Below are 14099 nucleotides of genomic sequence, written 5' to 3' on the forward strand. Positions count from 1 at the left end.
GTAGTCATTGTGGATGTCGTCCATCACTTCGTAGTCAGGATCTGCAGATGGAAACTTGCCTCTTGTATATGGATAAAAGGTGTCATAATGATGTTACAGAGCATCAAAGCAAGAAATCAGCCCCACCCATTCAGATGATGTCAGTATAGAACTTGAAACTTACTTGGTGTTGCTTAGCAACAGCAGCAATACAATTTCTAAATTGTGTATTAAAATAAATCATATTAGTATGATTAGTACGATATTAGTGTGATTGATCATGATTAGTCTTAAATCACTCTCAGATCACCTCAAAGGAACCACTGTTGATTCTTTTCTTCACAAGTGCTTCTCTTTGGGGTTGTCTTGGTTGTGACAATGTCCACTATGCAAAGTAAAATTGAAACTAAAGCATAGGTTATATTCAACAGATTGCAGTCCAGGATTCACTTTCACGCTTTATATATCTGGTCAGAATAATTACCCCGACACAAACACTGACTTTGTTTCTCGCTGCAGTAAGTGCTTCTTGTTGGGGTAGTTATATGTCCTCTGGACATTTGTCTTCTTCAGTCATATATGTCTTTGGAAATTTCAGTATGAGATATACTTCAACTTTATGCACTTTCTTTGAAGGAATTGTTGGAAAGTGCTTGAAAGTTGGGTTGTCTTTCTGTCCTGACTTGAGAAAAACTGCACATTTTCCTCACATGGAAAGAAATCCTTTCAGGATCCATTATGGATTCAGACTCTTGTTGATCTGAAAGTAGGATTGAATCCAGGTTTTATCTTGAATTGAATAATATTTTAACAGTGCCCAGTTAAAAGTTTCACAGAACTGTGTCCTTGTCTGTTCCAAATCTTAATGAAGTAAACACACTGAAAGCTAATTGACCAAACACCAACACCTAATGTTTTGCATTCTTCATGACAGCATTGTTCCTTGATGGACCGTCTGATGGGCAATACCCCCATCGTAGAAACTTGTGGAAGAAATAGGTGGAGTTTGTGGAAGCATTCAGGATAAAAATTTGACCAGCCTCATCAGAAAAATGCATGTGAGAAACAACATGGAAGAAGAGCAGCTCTGGACTTCATGGAAGAAAGAGGTCTGATGAACGGTCCTTGCTATGGGCCCAACACGAGCATTAACTGTTTTTTTTTAAATCAGGAAGTGCTTCCTGTTGGGACGGTTGAAAAAGACAAACTCTACCAACGCTAGCTGATGAAGATATTACATGGAGAATCCCTCAAACAGACACACTGATGCTGAATAGTGTCCATAAGTGCTTCTATCTCTCTTGTGAGCTTTTGATCCAAATGGTGTTTTTCAGGATTTGGTCTGCAAAATGACCTTAACACAGGCACTGACTTGATATTTGGAAGACAGTAAGTGCTTATTGTTGGCGTAGTCTTGCTGACCTTTCAAACACTCAGAATGAACAGTTGATTCATTTTATGCCTGGGAATACCAGGTGCTGTAAGCTTTTGAACTTCCATATCAGTGTGGGATATTTGGAGATTAATTCCGTTATAATCTCATAGCACTCTTTGATATGTCACTGTTTCATCTTTGTTTGTAATATTGGGAGCACAATTCAAATGTCATAAACTTGTCTGATGTCGCTTCGTGTTGTGGTTCATCCTGGTGCCATATTTATGCCTTTACAGTAGCAATAAAAATACAATTTCCGTTCCAGTCTGACGCTTACAGCTACACCACCCTGAAAACGCCCGATCCCGTCTGATCTCAGAAGCCTAGCAGAGTTGCGCCTGCTCGGTATTTGAATGGGAGACCGCCTGGGAACACCAGGTGCTGTAAGCTTTTGCACGTCCATTTCAGTGTGGGATATTTGGAGAATAATTCTGTTATAATCTCATAGCACTCTTTGATATGTCACTGTTTCATCTTTGTTTGTAATATTGGGAGCACAATTCAAATGTCATAAACTTGTCTGATGTCGCTTCGTGTTGTGGTTCATCCTTTTGCCATATTTATTCCTTTACACTAGCAATAAAAATACAATTTCCATTCCAGTCTGACGCTTACGGCCACACCACCCTGAAAACGTCTGATCTTGGAAGCAAAGAGGAGTTGGGCCTGGTCAGTACTTGAATGGGAGACCGCCTGGGAATGCCAGGTGCTGTAAGCTTTTGCACTTCCATTTCATTGTGGTACATTTGGAGAATAACTCCATTATGACATCATAGTACTCTTTGATATGTCACTGTTTGATCTTTGCATGTAATATTTGGAACACAATTCAAATGTCATAAAAGTGTGTGATGTCACTTCTTGTTGTGGTGCCATAGTTATGTCTTTACTCTAGCAATAAAAATACAATTTCCGTTCCAGTCTGACGCTTACGGCCACACCACCCTGAAAACGCCTGATCTCGTCTGATCTCGGAAGCAAAGCAGAGTTGGGCCTGGTCAGTACTTGAATGGGAGACCACCTGGGAACACCAGGTGCTGTAAGCTTTTGCACGTCCATTTCAGTGTGGGATATTTGGAGAATAATTCTGTTATAATCTCATAGCACTCTTTGATATGTCACTGTTTGATCTTTGCATGTAATTTTTGGAGCACAATTCAAATGTCATAAACGTGTGTGGTGTCGCTTCGTGTTGTGGTTCATCCTGGTGCCATATTTATGCCTTTACAGTAGCAATCAAAATACAATTTCCGTTCCAGTCTGACGCTTACAGCTGCAACACCCTGAAAACACCCGATCTCGTCTGATCTCAGAAGCCTAGCCGAGTTGCGCCTGCTCGGTACTTGAATGGGAGACCGCCTGGGAATACCAGGTGCTGTAAGCTTTTGCACTTCCATTTCAGTGTGGGATATTTGGAGAATAATTCTGTGATAATCTCATAGCACTCTTTGATATGTCAATGTCTGATCTTCTGTATGTAATATTTGGAGCACAATTCAAATGTCATAAACGTATGTGATGTCACTTCTTGTTCTGGTTCATCCTGGTGCCATATTTATGCATTTACACTAGCAATAAAAATACAATTTCCGTTCCAGTCTGACGCTCCAGTCACGGAAGTACTTGGCAGAGATACACTTACCGTTATCCTGGAAATCAGCTGGAAAATAATGCAGGAGGTAGTCATTGTGGATGTCGTCCATCACTTCGTAGTCAGGATCTGCAGATGGAAACTTGCCTCTTGTATATGGATAAAAGGTGTCATAATGATGTTACAGAGCATCAAAGCAAGAAATCAGCCCCACCCATTCAGATGATGTCAGTATAGAACTTGAAACTTACTTGGTGTTGCTTAGCAACAGCAGCAATACAATTTCTAAATTGTGTATTAAAATAAATCATATTAGTATGATTAGTACGATATTAGTGTGATTGATCATGATTAGTCTTAAATCACTCTCAGATCACCTCAAAGGAACCACTGTTGATTCTTTTCTTCACAAGTGCTTCTCTTTGGGGTTGTCTTGGTTGTGACAATGTCCACTATGCAAAGTAAAATTGAAACTAAAGCATAGGTTATATTCAACAGATTGCAGTCCAGGATTCACTTTCACGCTTTATATATCTGGTCAGAATAATTACCCCGACACAAACACTGACTTTGTTTCTCGCTGCAGTAAGTGCTTCTTGTTGGGGTAGTTATATGTCCTCTGGACATTTGTCTTCTTCAGTCATATATGTCTTTGGAAATTTCAGTATGAGATATACTTCAACTTTATGCACTTTCTTTGAAGGAATTGTTGGAAAGTGCTTGAAAGTTGGGTTGTCTTTCTGTCCTGACTTGAGAAAAACGGCACATTTTCCTCACATGGAAAGAAATCCTTTCAGGATCCATTATGGATTCAGACTCTTGTTGATCTGAAAGTAGGATTGAATCCAGGTTTTATCTTGAATTGAATAATATTTTAACAGTGCCCAGTTAAAAGTTTCACAGAACTGTGTCCTTGTCTGTTCCAAATCTTAATGAAGTAAACACACTGAAAGCTAATTGACCAAACACCAACACCTAATGTTTTGCATTCTTCATGACAGCATTGTTCCTTGATGGACCGTCTGATGGGCAATACCCCCATCGTAGAAACTTGTGGAAGAAATAGGTGGAGTTTGTGGAAGCATTCAGGATAAAAATTTGACCAGCCTCATCAGAAAAATGCATGTGAGAAACAACATGGAAGAAGAGCAGCTCTGGACTTCATGGAAGAAAGAGGTCTGATGAACGGTCCTTGCTATGGGCCCAACACGAGCATTAACTGTTTTTTTTTAAATCAGGAAGTGCTTCCTGTTGGGACGGTTGAAAAAGACAAACTCTACCAACGCTAGCTGATGAAGATATTACATGGAGAATCCCTCAAACAGACACACTGATGCTGAATAGTGTCCATAAGTGCTTCTATCTCTCTTGTGAGCTTTTGATCCAAATGGTGTTTTTCAGGATTTGGTCTGCAAAATGACCTTAACACAGGCACTGACTTGATATTTGGAAGACAGTAAGTGCTTATTGTTGGCGTAGTCTTGCTGACCTTTCAAACACTCAGAATGAACAGTTGATTCATTTTATGCCTGGGAATACCAGGTGCTGTAAGCTTTTGAACTTCCATATCAGTGTGGGATATTTGGAGATTAATTCCGTTATAATCTCATAGCACTCTTTGATATGTCACTGTTTCATCTTTGTTTGTAATATTGGGAGCACAATTCAAATGTCATAAACTTGTCTGATGTCGCTTCGTGTTGTGGTTCATCCTGGTGCCATATTTATGCCTTTACAGTAGCAATAAAAATACAATTTCCGTTCCAGTCTGACGCTTACAGCTACACCACCCTGAAAACGCCCGATCCCGTCTGATCTCAGAAGCCTAGCAGAGTTGCGCCTGCTCGGTATTTGAATGGGAGACCGCCTGGGAACACCAGGTGCTGTAAGCTTTTGCACGTCCATTTCAGTGTGGGATATTTGGAGAATAATTCTGTTATAATCTCATAGCACTCTTTGATATGTCACTGTTTCATCTTTGTTTGTAATATTGGGAGCACAATTCAAATGTCATAAACTTGTCTGATGTCGCTTCGTGTTGTGGTTCATCCTTTTGCCATATTTATTCCTTTACACTAGCAATAAAAATACAATTTCCATTCCAGTCTGACGCTTACGGCCACACCACCCTGAAAACGTCTGATCTTGGAAGCAAAGAGGAGTTGGGCCTGGTCAGTACTTGAATGGGAGACCGCCTGGGAATGCCAGGTGCTGTAAGCTTTTGCACTTCCATTTCATTGTGGTACATTTGGAGAATAACTCCATTATGACGTCATAGTACTCTTTGATATGTCACTGTTTGATCTTTGCATGTAATATTTGGAACACAATTCAAATGTCATAAAAGTGTGTGATGTCACTTCTTGTTGTGGTGCCATAGTTATGTCTTTACTCTAGCAATAAAAATACAATTTCCGTTCCAGTCTGACGCTTACGGCCACACCACCCTGAAAACGCCTGATCTCGTCTGATCTCGGAAGCAAAGCAGAGTTGGGCCTGGTCAGTACTTGAATGGGAGACCACCTGGGAACACCAGGTGCTGTAAGCTTTTGCACGTCCATTTCAGTGTGGGATATTTGGAGAATAATTCTGTTATAATCTCATAGCACTCTTTGATATGTCACTGTTTGATCTTTGCATGTAATTTTTGGAGCACAATTCAAATGTCATAAACGTGTGTGGTGTCGCTTCGTGTTGTGGTTCATCCTGGTGCCATATTTATGCCTTTACAGTAGCAATCAAAATACAATTTCCGTTCCAGTCTGACGCTTACAGCTGCAACACCCTGAAAACACCCGATCTCGTCTGATCTCAGAAGCCTAGCCGAGTTGCGCCTGCTCGGTACTTGAATGGGAGACCGCCTGGGAATACCAGGTGCTGTAAGCTTTTGCACTTCCATTTCAGTGTGGGATATTTGGAGAATAATTCTGTGATAATCTCATAGCACTCTTTGATATGTCAATGTCTGATCTTCTGTATGTAATATTTGGAGCACAATTCAAATGTCATAAACGTATGTGATGTCACTTCTTGTTCTGGTTCATCCTGGTGCCATATTTATGCATTTACACTAGCAATAAAAATACAATTTCCGTTCCAGTCTGACGCTCCAGTCACGGAAGTACTTGGCAGAGATACACTTACCGTTATCCTGGAAATCAGCTGGAAAATAATGCAGGAGGTAGTCATTGTGGATGTCGTCCATCACTTCGTAGTCAGGATCTGCAGATGGAAACTTGCCTCTTGTATATGGATAAAAGGTGTCATAATGATGTTACAGAGCATCAAAGCAAGAAATCAGCCCCACCCATTCAGATGATGTCAGTATAGAACTTGAAACTTACTTGGTGTTGCTTAGCAACAGCAGCAATACAATTTCTAAATTGTGTATTAAAATAAATCATATTAGTATGATTAGTACGATATTAGTGTGATTGATCATGATTAGTCTTAAATCGCTCTCAGATCACCTCAAAGGAACCACTGTTGATTCTTTTCTTCACAAGTGCTTCTCTTTGGGGTTGTCTTGGTTGTGACAATGTCCACTATGCAAAGTAAAATTGAAACTAAAGCATAGGTTATATTCAACAGATTGCAGTCCAGGATTCACTTTCACGCTTTATATATCTGGTCAGAATAATTACCCCGACACAAACACTGACTTTGTTTCTCGCTGCAGTAAGTGCTTCTTGTTGGGGTAGTTATATGTCCTCTGGACATTTGTCTTCTTCAGTCATATATGTCTTTGGAAATTTCAGTATGAGATATACTTCAACTTTATGCACTTTCTTTGAAGGAATTGTTGGAAAGTGCTTGAAAGTTGGGTTGTCTTTCTGTCCTGACTTGAGAAAAACGGCACATTTTCCTCACATGGAAAGAAATCCTTTCAGGATCCATTATGGATTCAGACTCTTGTTGATCTGAAAGTAGGATTGAATCCAGGTTTTATCTTGAATTGAATAATATTTTAACAGTGCCCAGTTAAAAGTTTCACAGAACTGTGTCCTTGTCTGTTCCAAATCTTAATGAAGTAAACACACTGAAAGCTAATTGACCAAACACCAACACCTAATGTTTTGCATTCTTCATGACAGCATTGTTCCTTGATGGACCGTCTGATGGGCAATACCCCCATCGTAGAAACTTGTGGAAGAAATAGGTGGAGTTTGTGGAAGCATTCAGGATAAAAATTTGACCAGCCTCATCAGAAAAATGCATGTGAGAAACAACATGGAAGAAGAGCAGCTCTGGACTTCATGGAAGAAAGAGGTCTGATGAACGGTCCTTGCTATGGGCCCAACACGAGCATTAACTGTTTTTTTTTAAATCAGGAAGTGCTTCCTGTTGGGACGGTTGAAAAAGACAAACTCTACCAACGCTAGCTGATGAAGATATTACATGGAGAATCCCTCAAACAGACACACTGATGCTGAATAGTGTCCATAAGTGCTTCTATCTCTCTTGTGAGCTTTTGATCCAAATGGTGTTTTTCAGGATTTGGTCTGCAAAATGACCTTAACACAGGCACTGACTTGATATTTGGAAGACAGTAAGTGCTTATTGTTGGCGTAGTCTTGCTGACCTTTCAAACACTCAGAATGAACAGTTGATTCATTTTATGCCTGGGAATACCAGGTGCTGTAAGCTTTTGAACTTCCATATCAGTGTGGGATATTTGGAGATTAATTCCGTTATAATCTCATAGCACTCTTTGATATGTCACTGTTTCATCTTTGTTTGTAATATTGGGAGCACAATTCAAATGTCATAAACTTGTCTGATGTCGCTTCGTGTTGTGGTTCATCCTGGTGCCATATTTATGCCTTTACAGTAGCAATAAAAATACAATTTCCGTTCCAGTCTGACGCTTACAGCTACACCACCCTGAAAACGCCCGATCCCGTCTGATCTCAGAAGCCTAGCAGAGTTGCGCCTGCTCGGTATTTGAATGGGAGACCGCCTGGGAACACCAGGTGCTGTAAGCTTTTGCACGTCCATTTCAGTGTGGGATATTTGGAGAATAATTCTGTTATAATCTCATAGCACTCTTTGATATGTCACTGTTTCATCTTTGTTTGTAATATTGGGAGCACAATTCAAATGTCATAAACTTGTCTGATGTCGCTTCGTGTTGTGGTTCATCCTTTTGCCATATTTATTCCTTTACACTAGCAATAAAAATACAATTTCCATTCCAGTCTGACGCTTACGGCCACACCACCCTGAAAACGTCTGATCTTGGAAGCAAAGAGGAGTTGGGCCTGGTCAGTACTTGAATGGGAAACCGCCTGGGAATGCCAGGTGCTGTAAGCTTTTGCACTTCCATTTCATTGTGGTACATTTGGAGAATAACTCCATTATGACGTCATAGTACTCTTTGATATGTCACTGTTTGATCTTTGCATGTAATATTTGGAACACAATTCAAATGTCATAAAAGTGTGTGATGTCACTTCTTGTTGTGGTGCCATAGTTATGTCTTTACTCTAGCAATAAAAATACAATTTCCGTTCCAGTCTGACGCTTACGGCCACACCACCCTGAAAACGCCTGATCTCGTCTGATCTCGGAAGCAAAGCAGAGTTGGGCCTGGTCAGTACTTGAATGGGAGACCACCTGGGAACACCAGGTGCTGTAAGCTTTTGCACGTCCATTTCAGTGTGGGATATTTGGAGAATAATTCTGTTATAATCTCATAGCACTCTTTGATATGTCACTGTTTGATCTTTGCATGTAATTTTTGGAGCACAATTCAAATGTCATAAACGTGTGTGGTGTCGCTTCGTGTTGTGGTTCATCCTGGTGCCATATTTATGCCTTTACAGTAGCAATCAAAATACAATTTCCGTTCCAGTCTGACGCTTACAGCTGCAACACCCTGAAAACACCCGATCTCGTCTGATCTCAGAAGCCTAGCCGAGTTGCGCCTGCTCGGTACTTGAATGGGAGACCGCCTGGGAATACCAGGTGCTGTAAGCTTTTGCACTTCCATTTCAGTGTGGGATATTTGGAGAATAATTCTGTGATAATCTCATAGCACTCTTTGATATGTCAATGTCTGATCTTCTGTATGTAATATTTGGAGCACAATTCAAATGTCATAAACCTATGTGATGTCACTTCTTGTTCTGGTTCATCCTGGTGCCATATTTATGCATTTACACTAGCAATAAAAATACAATTTCCGTTCCAGTCTGACGCTCCAGTCACGGAAGTACTTGGCAGAGATACACTTACCGTTATCCTGGAAATCAGCTGGAAAATAATGCAGGAGGTAGTCATTGTGGATGTCGTCCATCACTTCGTAGTCAGGATCTGCAGATGGAAACTTGCCTCTTGTATATGGATAAAAGGTGTCATAATGATGTTACAGAGCATCAAAGCAAGAAATCAGCCCCACCCATTCAGATGATGTCAGTATAGAACTTGAAACTTACTTGGTGTTGCTTAGCAACAGCAGCAATACAATTTCTAAATTGTGTATTAAAATAAATCATATTAGTATGATTAGTACGATATTAGTGTGATTGATCATGATTAGTCTTAAATCACTCTCAGATCACCTCAAAGGAACCACTGTTGATTCTTTTCTTCACAAGTGCTTCTCTTTGGGGTTGTCTTGGTTGTGACAATGTCCACTATGCAAAGTAAAATTGAAACTAAAGCATAGGTTATATTCAACAGATTGCAGTCCAGGATTCACTTTCACGCTTTATATATCTGGTCAGAATAATTACCCCGACACAAACACTGACTTTGTTTCTCGCTGCAGTAAGTGCTTCTTGTTGGGGTAGTTATATGTCCTCTGGACATTTGTCTTCTTCAGTCATATATGTCTTTGGAAATTTCAGTATGAGATATACTTCAACTTTATGCACTTTCTTTGAAGGAATTGTTGGAAAGTGCTTGAAAGTTGGGTTGTCTTTCTGTCCTGACTTGAGAAAAACTGCACATTTTCCTCACATGGAAAGAAATCCTTTCAGGATCCATTATGGATTCAGACTCTTGTTGATCTGAAAGTAGGATTGAATCCAGGTTTTATCTTGAATTGAATAATATTTTAACAGTGCCCAGTTAAAAGTTTCACAGAACTGTGTCCTTGTCTGTTCCAAATCTTAATGAAGTAAACACACTGAAAGCTAATTGACCAAACACCAACACCTAATGTTTTGCATTCTTCATGACAGCATTGTTCCTTGATGGACCGTCTGATGGGCAATACCCCCATCGTAGAAACTTGTGGAAGAAATAGGTGGAGTTTGTGGAAGCATTCAGGATAAAAATTTGACCAGCCTCATCAGAAAAATGCATGTGAGAAACAACATGGAAGAAGAGCAGCTCTGGACTTCATGGAAGAAAGAGGTCTGATGAACGGTCCTTGCTATGGGCCCAACACGAGCATTAACTGTTTTTTTTTAAATCAGGAAGTGCTTCCTGTTGGGACGGTTGAAAAAGACAAACTCTACCAACGCTAGCTGATGAAGATATTACATGGAGAATCCCTCAAACAGACACACTGATGCTGAATAGTGTCCATAAGTGCTTCTATCTCTCTTGTGAGCTTTTGATCCAAATGGTGTTTTTCAGGATTTGGTCTGCAAAATGACCTTAACACAGGCACTGACTTGATATTTGGAAGACAGTAAGTGCTTATTGTTGGCGTAGTCTTGCTGACCTTTCAAACACTCAGAATGAACAGTTGATTCATTTTATGCCTGGGAATACCAGGTGCTGTAAGCTTTTGAACTTCCATATCAGTGTGGGATATTTGGAGATTAATTCCGTTATAATCTCATAGCACTCTTTGATATGTCACTGTTTCATCTTTGTTTGTAATATTGGGAGCACAATTCAAATGTCATAAACTTGTCTGATGTCGCTTCGTGTTGTGGTTCATCCTGGTGCCATATTTATGCCTTTACAGTAGCAATAAAAATACAATTTCCGTTCCAGTCTGACGCTTACAGCTACACCACCCTGAAAACGCCCGATCCCGTCTGATCTCAGAAGCCTAGCAGAGTTGCGCCTGCTCGGTATTTGAATGGGAGACCGCGTGGGAACACCAGGTGCTGTAAGCTTTTGCACGTCCATTTCAGTGTGGGATATTTGGAGAATAATTCTGTTATAATCTCATAGCACTCTTTGATATGTCACTGTTTCATCTTTGTTTGTAATATTGGGAGCACAATTCAAATGTCATAAACTTGTCTGATGTCGCTTCGTGTTGTGGTTCATCCTTTTGCCATATTTATTCCTTTACACTAGCAATAAAAATACAATTTCCATTCCAGTCTGACGCTTACGGCCACACCACCCTGAAAACGTCTGATCTTGGAAGCAAAGAGGAGTTGGGCCTGGTCAGTACTTGAATGGGAAACCGCCTGGGAATGCCAGGTGCTGTAAGCTTTTGCACTTCCATTTCATTGTGGTACATTTGGAGAATAACTCCATTATGACGTCATAGTACTCTTTGATATGTCACTGTTTGAACTTTGCATGTAATATTTGGAACACAATTCAAATGTCATAAAAGTGTGTGATGTCACTTCTTGTTGTGGTGCCATAGTTATGTCTTTACTCTAGCAATAAAAATACAATTTCCGTTCCAGTCTGACGCTTACGGCCACACCACCCTGAAAACGCCTGATCTCGTCTGATCTCGGAAGCAAAGCAGAGTTGGGCCTGGTCAGTACTTGAATGGGAGACCACCTGGGAACACCAGGTGCTGTAAGCTTTTGCACGTCCATTTCAGTGTGGGATATTTGGAGAATAATTCTGTTATAATCTCATAGCACTCTTTGATATGTCACTGTTTGATCTTTGCATGTAATTTTTGGAGCACAATTCAAATGTCATAAACGTGTGTGGTGTCGCTTCGTGTTGTGGTTCATCCTGGTGCCATATTTATGCCTTTACAGTAGCAATCAAAATACAATTTCCGTTCCAGTCTGACGCTTACAGCTGCAACACCCTGAAAACACCCGATCTCGTCTGATCTCAGAAGCCTAGCCGAGTTGCGCCTGCTCGGTACTTGAATGGGAGACCGCCTGGGAATACCAGGTGCTGTAAGCTTTTGCACTTCCATATCAGTGTGGGATATTTGGAGAATAATTCTGTGATAATCTCATAGCACTCTTTGATATGTCAATGTCTGATCTTCTGTATGTAATATTTGGAGCACAATTCAAATGTCATAAACGTATGTGATGTCACTTCTTGTTCTGGTTCATCCTGGTGCCATATTTATGCATTTACACTAGCAATAAAAATACAATTTCCGTTCCAGTCTGACGCTCCAGTCACAGAAGTACTTGGCAGAGATACACTTACCGTTATCCTGGAAATCAGCTGGAAAATAATGCAGGAGGTAGTCATTGTGGATGTCGTCCATCACTTCGTAGTCAGGATCTGCAGATGGAAACTTGCCTCTTGTATATGGATAAAAGGTGTCATAATGATGTTACAGAGCATCAAAGCAAGAAATCAGCCCCACCCATTCAGATGATGTCAGTATAGAACTTGAAACTTACTTGGTGTTGCTTAGCAACAGCAGCAATACAATTTCTAAATTGTGTATTAAAATAAATCATATTAGTATGATTAGTACGATATTAGTGTGATTGATCATGATTAGTCTTAAATCACTCTCAGATCACCTCAAAGGAACCACTGTTGATTCTTTTCTTCACAAGTGCTTCTCTTTGGGGTTGTCTTGGTTGTGACAATGTCCACTATGCAAAGTAAAATTGAAACTAAAGCATAGGTTATATTCAACAGATTGCAGTCCAGGATTCACTTTCACGCTTTATATATCTGGTCAGAATAATTACCCCGACACAAACACTGACTTTGTTTCTCGCTGCAGTAAGTGCTTCTTGTTGGGGTAGTTATATGTCCTCTGGACATTTGTCTTCTTCAGTCATATATGTCTTTGGAAATTTCAGTATGAGATATACTTCAACTTTATGCACTTTCTTTGAAGGAATTGTTGGAAAGTGCTTGAAAGTTGGGTTGTCTTTCTGTCCTGACTTGAGAAAAACTGCACATTTTCCTCACATGGAAAAAAATCCTTTCAGGATCCATTATGGATTCAGACTCTTGTTGATCTGAAAGTTGGATTGAATCCAGGTTTTATCTTGAATTGAATAATATTTTAACAGTGCCCAGTTAAAAGTTTCACAGAACTGTGTCCTTGTCTGTTCCAAATCTTAATGAAGTAAACACACTGAAAGCTAATTGACCAAACACCAACACCTAATGTTTTGCATTCTTCATGACAGCATTGTTCCTTGATGGACCGTCTGATGGGCAATACCCCCATCGTAGAAACTTGTGGAAGAAATAGGTGGAGTTTGTGGAAGCATTCAGGATAAAAATTTGACCAGCCTCATCAGAAAAATGCATGTGAGAAACAACATGGAAGAAGAGCAGCTCTGGACTTCATGGAAGAAAGAGGTCTGATGAACGGTCCTTGCTATGGGCCCAACACGAGCATTAACTGTTTTTTTTTAAATCAGGAAGTGCTTCCTGTTGGGACGGTTGAAAAAGACAAACTCTACCAACGCTAGCTGATGAAGATATTACATGGAGAATCCCTCAAACAGACACACTGATGCTGAATAGTGTCCATAAGTGCTTCTATCTCTCTTGTGAGCTTTTGATCCAAATGGTGTTTTTCAGGATTTGGTCTGCAAAATGACCTTAACACAGGCACTGACTTGATATTTGGAAGACAGTAAGTGCTTATTGTTGGCGTAGTCTTGCTGACCTTTCAAACACTCAGAATGAACAGTTGATTCATTTTATGCCTGGGAATACCAGGTGCTGTAAGCTTTTGAACTTCCATATCAGTGTGGGATATTTGGAGATTAATTCCGTTATAATCTCATAGCACTCTTTGATATGTCACTGTTTCATCTTTGTTTGTAATATTGGGAGCACAATTCAAATGTCATAAACTTGTCTGATGTCGCTTCGTGTTGTGGTTCATCCTGGTGCCATATTTATGCCTTTACAGTAGCAATAAAAATACAATTTCCGTTCCAGTCTGACGCTTACAGCTACACCACCCTGAAAACGCCCGATCCCGTCTGA

Source organism: Telmatherina bonti, assembly GCF_933228915.1.
Source record: "Telmatherina bonti genome assembly, chromosome: 11".
Classification (NCBI taxonomy): Eukaryota; Metazoa; Chordata; class Actinopteri; order Atheriniformes; family Telmatherinidae; genus Telmatherina; species Telmatherina bonti.